At 49.4% G+C, this 11,312-nt stretch overlaps 1 pseudogene; it reads right to left on the reverse strand.

The window, feature by feature from the left end:
• Positions 1 to 9,489: 9,489 nt before the first annotated feature.
• On the reverse strand, positions 9,490 to 10,401 carry LOC101594102 (annotated as a pseudogene).
• Between the last annotated feature and the right edge of the window lie 911 nt (positions 10,402 to 11,312).

The raw sequence follows: 11,312 nt of genomic DNA on the forward strand, positions 1-11,312 counted from the left end.
TATTTCAATAAAGTGAAGAATGATCAAGAAAGACACCCAGGGCTGGAAAAATGGCTTTGTAGTTGAGTTGCTTGCTTGTAAGCCTAACCACCCAGGTTCAAATCCCCAATACCTACGTATAGGTGGATGCACGAAGTGGAGCATGCATGTGGAGTTTGTTTGCAGTGGCAATAGGTCCTGGGGCATGCTTTCTCTCTTGTTTGCAAATAATAAATAAATAAATAGGGCTGGAGAGATGGCTTAATGGTTAAGATGCTTGCCTGTGAAGCCTAGGGACTCATGTTTGAGCTCTCTCCAGATCCCACATAAGCCAGATGCACAAAGGTGGGGCAAGTGCAAGGCTGCACATACCTACTAGGTGGCACAAGTGTCTGGTGTTCAAATACAGTGGCTGAGGCTCTGGTGGGCCAATTCTCTCTCTTCTCCCTCTGTCTGCCTCTCAAATTAGTCTGGAGTTCCTTTGCAGTGGCTGGAGGCCCTGGCATGCCCATTCTTTCTCTTTCTCTCTTTCCCTCTGCCTCTTTCTCTCTCAAATAAATAAATAATCAAAATATTTGTTAAGCCGGGCGTGGTGGCGCACGCCTTTAATCCCAGCACTCGGGAGGCAGAGGTAGGAGGATCGCTGAGAGTTCGAGGCCACCCTGAGACTACATAGTGAATTCCAGGTCAGCCTGAGCCAGAGTGAGACCCTAACTCGAAAAACCCAAAAAAAAAAAAAAATTTTTTTTAAATAATTTTTTAAAGTACCCTAAAAATAAATAAATAAAAAGATGCCCTATGCCAACTTCTGGCTTCAGTGGGCACACACACACACACACACACACACACACACACACACACACACGATGCATTCTCCTGCCACATTCTTGGAGCTGTCTTTGTTCCAGCCCTGGCTGTGCGCACAAACCGTGGAAGGAGTCGTACTAGCAAGGATTGAGTCAGAAGTGAATACTTCAGATGATTTTTCTTCCAGGGGCAGAGAGAGTTTTGAGTTCCCCTGGCTGACAAACACATCTTATTGTCCACATTTGCAGATTCTGTTTGCACAAGTCGCTTCTGATAATGTGGCTTCCTGTGGCTGGCCCTTCTGGGCCAAGTAATGTTTGTATTGATCTGCTGACGCACACGTCCGATGTGCCGGATGGATGGCTGCTTCCACCGGCGTGATTCTCACACTGTGTATCAAATTCCAGGAATTTCAGGGGGAAGTGCCTCAGACACAGACACACGGCACTCTCAAGGAGGATGGCTTTGCATCCCAGAGGCTGGTCCAGCAGAGCCTTCCAGAACTGACCTCTCCCTATAGTCCTTCTTCACTCTGCTCCCAAGCCTAAGGTGATCTGTGATGTACTCTAAGAACACAGTAAACATAGACCAGAAGGCAGATGACTCTGGCCCAGGACAAGGATCCTTTCTAGAGCCCAGGTCCAGGTTTGTCCCTACATATCAAGATCTCAAAAGAAGTTGTTGTTTTTTTCTTGAGGTAGGTTTTCACTCTAGCTGGCTGGCCTCAAACTCACAGTGGTCCTTCTACCTCTGACTCTTGAGTACTGTGAGGCATACACCACCAAATTCCAGCTTAAAACAAGCTTTGGCAAGAAGCAAGGTAGGCTGGGTGTGGTGGCGCATGCCTTTAATCCCAGTACTCGGGAGGCAGAGGTAGGAGGATCGCTAGGAGTTTGAAGCCACCCTGAGACTGTATAGTGAATTCCAGGTCAGCCTGGAATAGAGTGAGACTCTACATCAAAAAAACAAAAACAAGCCAGGCGTGGTGGCTCATGCCTTTAATCCCAGCACTCGGGAGGCAGAGGTAGGAGGATTGCCGTGAGTTCAAGGCCATCTTGAGACTACATAGTGAATTCCAAATTAGCCTGAGCTAGAGTGAGACCCTACCTCAAAACACCAAAAAAAAAATAAAATAAAAAATAAAAAATTAATGGTAAAAAGGCAGCAAGTTAAGCCCTCCTTCAACCCTACAAGTGAGGCCTTAGGTCAGTGTCCTTAGAATTTAAGCAGAGGCATCAGAACATAATTCTTGTTTCCTGAAGAGATGGAGGAAGGTGACCTGTGGAAGGCAGTGAGGCCACGAAGTCCCTTATAGTGGGCAAAAACTTGGGTTTGGGCAAACTACTTAGAGTCGCTGAACCTCCATTTCATTTTTATTTATTTTTTTTATTTGGTTTTTTCGAGGTACAGTTTCACTCTAGCCCAGGCTTACCTGGAATACACTATGGAGTCTCAGGGTGGCCTCGAACTCACGGCGATCCTCCTACCTCTGCCTCCCGAGTGCTGGGGTTAAAGGCATGCACCAGCACGCCCTGCTCCTCTTCATGATGAACATGATTTTCGGTGTGTGCGTGCCTCCAGGTATGTGGATGCCGTGGTGGGAGTGTAGGGTCAGGGTGCTGGGGCCTCTCCCACCGTGTCTGAGACAGGGGTCTCCCGTTTGCCTCAGGGAAGGCCAGCCTTCCTGAAGCCCTCATGGGACCGTGGGCTTCAGGACTCTCCTGACTGCTTCCCATAGCCATAGGTACACTGGGGTTACAGATACACGAGTCTCTTCGTGTGAGGCTTCTTGTGGGTACTGGGGACCCGAAGTCGTGTGAAGCAAGTGCCTTGAACCCCTGAGCCAACACTGAGCCCTCTGAGCTCCCTTCCCTAAGCTGACACTTGCAGGGCTGCTGTGAGGATAAGTGGGCCAGTCTGCAGAGGGCAGAGAGGGGCCGTGGCAGCAGTGCCCAGCATAGGTGGGTCTCCTTCCCCAGCAAAGGCAAGTAGCCAACGGGTGCCCCTCTGCCCAGGAAGGAGGCTGCGTGGCTCTCTGCAGGCCTCCTCAGACAACGGATGACTGGAGTCTTGGCAGTCCCTTTCTGGGTGCCCTTTCTCAGCTCATGGCTGCCAACTATTCAGGCCGAGGAGGAAGGACCTCCACACCTCCATCAGTGACCAAGCCCCATGTCTCTCCTTTCACTGTCTGCAGCCATCCTCAAGAACATTTCTTTCCTTTTCCTTTCAAGGAAGTTTATTTCTTTATTTTTGTTTATTTTTTATTTATTTATTTGAGAGCTATAGACAGAGAGAAAAAGAGAGAGAGAGAGAGAGAGAGAGAATGGGCCCACCAGGGCCTCCAGCCACTGCAAATGAACTCCAGATGTGTGCGCCCCCTTGTGCATCTGGCTAACGTGGGTCCTGGGGAATCGAGCCTCGAACAGGGGTCCTTAGGCTTCACAGGCAAGCGCTTAACCGCTAAGCCATCTCTCCAGCCCCCTCTTTCCTTTTTTATTAGACACAGAGAAAGAAGGAAAATGGGCACACCAGGGCCTCCAGTCACTGCAAAGGAACTTCAGATGCATGCACCACCTTGTGCATATGACTTAAGTGGGTACTGGGAAATTGAACCTGGTCCTTTGGCTTTGTAGGCAAGCACCTGCTGAGCCATCTCTCCAGCCCATCAGGAATATTTCTGTCAGGAGAGTCATCAACCTAAAGAATCTTCTAATGGAAGCCTTAGAGGCCCTCCAGTCCTGGGCCTGGTGCCTGGCTTCCTTCAGGAATGGAAGGAACCCGTCTTGGCTGGCTGCCATCCAGGCCTAATATGGGTGGATCCAGGGAAATCGGCACGTCTAAAGAGACAAGACGAATGACTTCAGAACAGCCGGCAGTCCCCACTTCATATCCCTGTAGGGTGGGGACGCTTTCTTAATAAGAAAAAGGAGAAAATGCCGCCTGTAGGATATATGTGTGGAGAGGTATTTATATATATGCTTTTGACGAATGCTTCACGTGCCAAGATGACTCATGGTGTGGCAGAGTTTGTAAGGTCTGAATGGAGGCCTCCCCAAGTTCATGGGATGTTCTAGAGGGGATGTTAAGTCTGTTGCACAAAGTGTGCTTGGAAAGGCCTTCTCTTCCATCAGTTCAGAAGCTGACGGGACAAGAGGAGACAGCTCTGGGGAGCAGGCCACACACTCAGGTCTGTGGGACTGGAACTTCAGCCAGCCTGCACGGCTCTGGCTGAACCCTGGGCTAGCTGGGGCTAGGTATCACCCACAATGAGGACTGCCTGTGTTAGCTGAATCTGTATTAGTTTTTCTCTGACAAAATACCCAATAGAAAAACTGAAGGGAAGAGAGCTGTATTTGGGCTTAGAGTTAAGAGGGCACAATACATTATGGTAGGAAAGCACAGAGGCTAGCGCCACACCGTGGTGGTGGGAACTTGCAGCCACTGCTTGTGGCTGGGCCACAGTCCAGAAGGTTCCACACCCTCCCAAAAGAGCAGCACCAGAGGACCTAGCGCTCAAACATATGAGCCTATGAGACATTCCACATGCAAACCATAACAGCAGCTACCAGGGTGAGAGCTCCCCGCCGGTCAGACCTGATTCATCCTGATCAGTACTGAACACTACAATATTGTTCTGAATGTCTGTTGCTGGGTATGAAACCACCTCCAAGATACAGGGAGGTTAGTCGGGCGTGGTGGCACATGCCTTTAATCCCCAGCACTCAGGAGGCAGAGATAGAAGTGCTGTGAGTTCGAGACCACCCTGAGACTACAGTGAATTCCAGGTCAGCCTAGGCTAAAGCGATACCCTACCTCGAAAAACAAAACCAACAACAGGGGCCAGGACACACAGGACATGGGGTGGGGATGGCTCCTGCCTTCTCTGTGGTGTCTGGGGTGAAACATTCTCTCCTGAGGCAACGTGTCTTTCTTGCTCACCTCTGCTGCCTGGGCTGTGACGGTGGCAGGGCAGGTCCAGCTGGGCCTGTTGTCTGTGACGTCTCCTTTGTGGAGAAGGCCACAGGGATTCCAACCTGGCTGCCTGGGTCAGTACCAATGTCCCAGTGAACAAGGGCAAAGCTCCGTGACCACTTGTGACCCAACCTCCGATTTTCCACTGTACTCGATCGGTCGTAAGCCTGTCCAGATTCAAGTTCTTGGTATGTGTTTCTGAAACAATCATGGCGGTCTGGTGAGGCAGGAGGAAGTGAGGAGAGTCTTTATTCCAGGCCATCGAGTTCACTGTCCTGTTGTCCTCCTGCTCAGCTGCGTGACATGTGTTGCCAGGCTCTGGACCTCACTATCTTCTGTCATCAGGCATATCTCACAGGAACAAACAATCTCTGGGTAGCCTTTCCAGGAATACACACTCAAAGGTCTTGAGGTCTTACAGTCATAAGGCCGCAGCTGTGTGTGAATGGGAGGTGGGGGTCTTTGTCACTAACGTGCGTACAGTCATGCCTCATTTTCCAAATGTGCGATGGGCCCACAGAACATGCATGCAGTTTGGATTTGGCCTGTGGGCTCCCAGCTGGGGAGCCCCAACACTCAATACAAGAGCCAGCTGGGGCTGGAGAGATGGCTCAGCTGTTAAGGCATTTGCTTGCAAAGCCTGAAGACCTGGGTCCGGATTCCCCAGTGCCCACATAAAGCCAGAAGCACAAAGTGGCACACGTATCTGGAGTTCGTAACCCTAACCCCAACCCTGGCATGCCCATTATCTCATTCTCTGTCTAATCCTGGTGCTGCTATGTTTGTAGCTACTTGAGATGCTAAGTGTGATGGTTGATATGGTCAACTTATCGGATCTAGAATCATCTAGGAGATAAACCTTTGGGCGTGTTTGTGAAGAGGTGTCTAGTTTGGGTTAGTTGATGTAGGAATTGTGGGTGGCACTATTCCATGGACAGGGGTCCTGGACTGATTAGAAAGGAGGAAGCAAGCATTAGCTCTGCTTCCTCACTGTGGACCGAACGCGACCAGCTCCTGCCACCGGGCCTTCCCTGACAGGATGGCCCATAACCTCAAACTGTGAGCCAAAATAAGCCCTCCCTTCCTTTCTGATGTTGTGTTTGTCCAGTATTTTGTCATTGCAATGAGACAAGTCACTTATACACCAAGGCAGGGAGAGATTGAAGGAGGATTGTTTGAGCTCTGGAATTCAGGGTCAACCTGGGCAACATAGTGAGACCCTGTCTCAAAAACAGAAAAATGGCCAGTGTTATAAATAGATGCGACTTCAAAGATCACAAAGGCCAGTGATCTTCAACTATTTTTCTTTCTTTTTTAAAAATTTTTTTGTTTTTATTTTTATTTATTTATTTGAGAGCGACAGACAGAGAGAGAAAGAGGCAGAGAGAGAGAGAAAGAGAGAGAATGGGTGCTCCCTGGGCCTCCAGCCACTGCAAATGAACTCCAGACGCGTGCGCCCCCTTGTGCATCTGGCTAACGTGGGTCCTGGGGAATCAGGCCTCCAACTGGGGTCCTTACGCTTCACAGGCAAGCGCTTAACCGCTAAGCCATCTCTCCAGCCCTCTTTTTTTTTTTTTAAAGGTAGGGTCTCACTCTAACTCAGGTTGGCCTGGATGTCACTCTGTAGTCTCAGGCTGGCCTTGAACTCAGTGATCTTCCTACTTTTCTGCCTCCGGGTGTTGGGGTGAAAGGTATGTACCACCCTGCCCAGCTTCAACATTTTTTCTCTAGAGCAGTGGAAGTCTTTCCTCAAACAGAAGATTGGAGCAGCTGCTCACAGAGCAAGTATGAGGTCACCAATGCTCCTCTAAGGCCACCTCTTCGGTGGACTTACCCTGCCCTGGCCTGCTTTCCCTGCAATTCACCCTCTCCTCTCTAGGCTCTGGGTCATAGCTGCTTGTGTCTTTAGGAATGCTGCCCTTTCCCACAACATTTGAGTCTTGAAAGGCAGGGATTGAACTAACTGCTGATCAGGCCTAAAGAATGTAAAGCTGAGAAGTAACAGATAGCAACGGGCCAATGACAAAGTGTGACAGTCTAAGAAAAGTCCCAGCCGGGCGTGGTGGCGCACGCCTTTTATCCCAGCACTCAGGAGGCAGAGGTAGGAGGATCGCCATGAGTTCAAGGCCACCCTGAGACTACATAGTGAATTCCAGGTCAGCCTGGGCTAGAGTGAGACCCTACCTCAAAAAAATAAAAAAGAAAGAAAGAAAGAAAGAAAAGTCCCAGAAATCCTCTCTGGAGGCCCCTCAGACCTTGCAGTCAGGCTCTGCCTTGGGTGACCTTTAGCTACATCACTTCAGGGTCGGGAGGGGAACAGACTGTGTACCTGCTCAGAGCTTCCATTTACTGGACAGGGCCAAATTCTAGGTATCTGGTCAGAACACCAGAATTCCTTGCCCCAACAGGCCTGGGACCTCTAAGCTGGGAGGTTTTTTTGGTAGACAGGGGTCAAGACAGAGTTTCATGTAGCCCAGGATGGTCTCTAACTCACTACGTACCTGAGGCTGGTCTTGGACTCCTGATCCTTCTGCTGTGTGGCTGGGCAGCCTTGTGTGCAGCGAAGCAGGGAGGTGTTAAGTGAGCAGCTAGTAGGAAGGAGAAGTCCCTGGGTTGCACAGTAAGGGGAATACTCAGCACTTTCCAGCATAGCTGCCGTGACTCACCTTGGCACCAGTGAGAATGAGTCAAACTCAAGTTCATCAGTAGCCCAACCTTGTCCAGAAAAATCCATACAGGTTTCCCTGCGTTATGCAGTGTGTGACTTCCTGAAAAGTTGGGAGAGAAATCAATCTTTTCCCTCAATTCAACCAGCATTGAGCATCAGATGGCAACTTAGCATGGTGCTGAGGCTTTCGGGACATGCATGCACACACTTGAACACGCAGATGCACACATGACCACCTGTGATTCCACTGTCTAAGTTATACTGCAAACGCTCCAGAGGAGCTGGCCAGAGGCATCATGGGGTAGACCCCAAAACAGAACTCAGGACCTTTAAAAATATATATACATATTCTATTTATTTATTTGAGAGAGAGAGAAAGAGGTGAAGGGAGAGAGAGAGAGAGAATGGGTGTGCCAGGGCCTCCAGCCACTGCAAATGAACTCCAGATGCGTGTGCCACCATGTGCATCTGGCTTATGTGGGTCCTGGGAAATTGATCCGGGTTCCTTTGGCTTTGCAGGCAAATGCCTTAACCTCTAAGCCATCCCTTCAGCCCAAGCTCAGGACCTTTTAACACAGGAAGAATTACTTCCTCTTTGTAGCCTATTACTAACATGCTTCAGTTAATCATTTGGGGGTTCATTGTGGAGGCGTTGTTCAATTTTGTCCTATGGAAAACCTTCATCAATATTGATTGAGTCACGTCCACAACTCAGGTAGTCCACACTTGACTGTCTCATATTTCTCTATGGAGGGATCATTCCCAAGCTTTCTTCATGTTTCCCTTGCCTGGGAGAAAAAGCAGATCTTTCTTATGCTTTATTTTTTGCTTTTTATGAGGTTGGGTCTCTCTCTAGCCCAGGCTGACCTTGAATTCACTATGTAGTTTCAGGCTGGCCTCAAACTCATGTCAATCCACCAACTTCTGCCTTCCAAGTGCCGGGATTAAAGACGTGTGCCACCCTGTGGAGCTTCTTTGCCCGTTTTACAGATGAGGCAACTAGGTATACACCAAGCAGTTGGCTTGTGAGGCCAGTATCCAAAATGCCAGAGAAAAGATTAGGGAAAGTCCCAGGACTGGAATGACTCACCGGTCCCCCAGTCTACCCGATCGCAGGCTCTGCTAATGGTCCACGTGCATCCTGCCCGGTATGCGGGACTCTTGAGCTTCAGCCCTTGCTTTCAGCAACAGCCTAGTCCACTGCTTCCCAGGATGTCTAAAATCTGCACTCAGGCCTTCAGCCCTACCGCTGCTTGTGGTGGTTTGAACGAGACGACCCCCATAAACTCATGTACTGTGAATGCTTGGTTCCCAGCTGCTGACAATTTGGAAGGTAGAGCCTTGCTGGAGGAGGTGTGTTTCTTAGGGTTGGATTAGGGGTGATATAGCCAGCTCCAACTTAACAGAACTTGACTGATTCTCCTGCTGCTATTTTCTACCTACTGTGGCAGAGATGATGTCAAGCCTCCGCTCATGCCACCATGGAGCTTCCCCCCAGGAATGTGAGTCAAAGTAAAAGATTTTCCTTCCGTCAGCTGCTTCTGGTTTGGTGCTTTGTGCCATCAATGGGAAGGTAACTATAACTCTGCTTTTTCCTCTCTCATCCCAAGCTGTCCCTGTGGGTGACCCTTTGCCCTTAAGAACACTCATTCCAAGAGCACTTGTTCAGTCCCTTCTTTTTAAATAGGGGATTCATGAGTCAATCAGCCTCGTTTTCTGGAAGTACCGTTCAGTAGAAAGGGTCAGGAGAGATGGTGGACTTCATGGTATATTAAAAAAAAAAATCCAAACAAACAAACAAAAACCACTTAGACCTACCTGTCTGCAGGTGCTGGGGCAACCTGGGAAGTGTTTTGAAGAATGAGTAAGAGTTCATTAGCTTGGCAGAGGCAGAGGAGAGAATTCCAGTGGGAGGGACTATCACAGAGAACAGTACAGAGGTGTGGATTGGCAGGTGTGGTCAGGACCCTGCCAGGAGCTGGCATGGGTCTGGCAGAAGCCATGAAGTGATAAAAGTGAGGCTCAGGAGGGAAGTGGGACCTGGAATGGGGCCTAGTTTTGAAGTATGGGATGTGGAATTTCTTTTCTTTTTTACTTATCTTAAAAAATTGTTTTTTTTTTTAATTGCTGCGCAAGACTTTTATTCCATTTGGTCCAAGGCTTGAGAGGGGCTGTGTATATTACAAAGCTGTCTAGTGGCTGTAGAGGCTGGGGTGGAGGAGGTCCTGAGGATGTTTAAGGCAGAGCAGGAGTCCCTGGAAGGCTGAGCAGGATCTGGTCATGCTTCAGGGTGAGCCACTTGAAGAGATGCTCAGCCCGGTTTGGCCCGAGGGCTCGCCAGTCTGCGCAGACTGGTCAGGTGGTCCCCCATCTTCTCGATGAGCTTCCCTTCCTCATCCAAGAAGTGGCTCTCCAGGAAGTCACAGAGATGTGGGTCTGTGTGGGTGGGACGCAGCACATGAAGATCCAAAAGAGCCTGGTTCAGGTTCCTCTTCAGGGCCAAGGTGGCTTCCCTGGCCTTCTGAGCTTTCCCCACTCATCTTGAGAAGACTTCTGCACATCCTGGAAGAGTGCCCAGCCGCCACCCTGGTTTTGCATCTTGAGTACCGCTCTGTGCTCTCTCCTGTCAACTCTCGGAATAAGTGGCCTATGCCGGGCACAGCCACATTGGGCCATGCCAGTGGAAACAGCCCAGAGGGAGAGAGGTATTGGGAGCCCACAGGTGCAAGTTGACTAGGTGGTTGATGGCAGCCTCCACCTCAATGGAAGAAGTCTGACGAACCTGGGAGGTCATGGCTGGTCCAGCCATAGGGAATTAGAAGTTTCTGGTTGGTGCCACAAGGCGCAGATGGTGAGGAGATGGGCCTGGAGGTCACAACTGGGGAGACTGGAAGGCCATCGGAAATTTTTAAAAGTGGAGGAAGTCCCCGAGTCTAGTCCATCCAAACACTGTTGAAGCAAGACACAGACATAGGGGTCCTCTGAGCGTGCCACTCTGTCTGCTGTTCCAAAAAAATAGTTTTCTTCATTTGAGAGCAGAGAAAGAGGGGGAAGGTGAAGGGGGGGAAGGGTACCCAGAGTCGCTAACCACTGCAAATGAACTCCAGACATACGTGCCACTTTGTATATCTGACTTTACCAGGGTACTGGGGAATTGAACCCGGGTTGTCGGTCTTTTCAAGCAAGCGCTTTATCTGCTGGGCCATCTCCCAGCCCAGAATGTGGGTTTTCTCTGAGGATCCCGCCCCCCAGGCTTTAGGCCAGGTCATGATAGGCTCAAGTTCAAATTTCAGGACTTACTCCACAGCTGTAGGGAGAGTAAACTGAAGAGTACTTTGTGTTCTTCTGCAACTCTAGCACTTAGTAGGTGCCCTGGCACATAGTAGGTACTTGCTATTGGATGAAAGAATGCATCCCTGGCTCAAGAATTCATGGCAAAAGTCCAAGAGATGGTCCTTGTATTCGTGACTTTCCTTGTTGCTGTGACTGAATATGTGATGGAAGCAATTGAAGGAAGAAAGGTTGATTTCTACTTAGAGTTCAAGTTACAGTCCATCACAGCGGGAAAGCATACTGTGGTAAGGTGGCATGAAGCAGCTGGTCATTGGAGTCCAGTCACAAAGCAGAGAGAGATGAATGCTGCTGGTCAGCGAGCTTTGTTCTTTTTTAAAATAAAAAAATTATATATTTTACTTATTTGAGAAAGAATGGGCATGCCAGGGCCTCAAGCCACTGCAAGTGAGTTGTAGATGCATGTGCCACCTTGTACATCTGGCTTATGTTGTTACTGAGGAATTGAACCTGGGTCCTTAGGCTTTGCAGGCAAGCGCCTTAACTGCTAAGTCATCTCTCCCGCTCTCTTTCTCTTTTTGATGCTATTCAGGAT

This window comes from Jaculus jaculus, chromosome 2, assembly GCF_020740685.1.
Source record: "Jaculus jaculus isolate mJacJac1 chromosome 2, mJacJac1.mat.Y.cur, whole genome shotgun sequence".
Lineage (NCBI taxonomy): Eukaryota > Metazoa > Chordata > Mammalia > Rodentia > Dipodidae > Jaculus > Jaculus jaculus.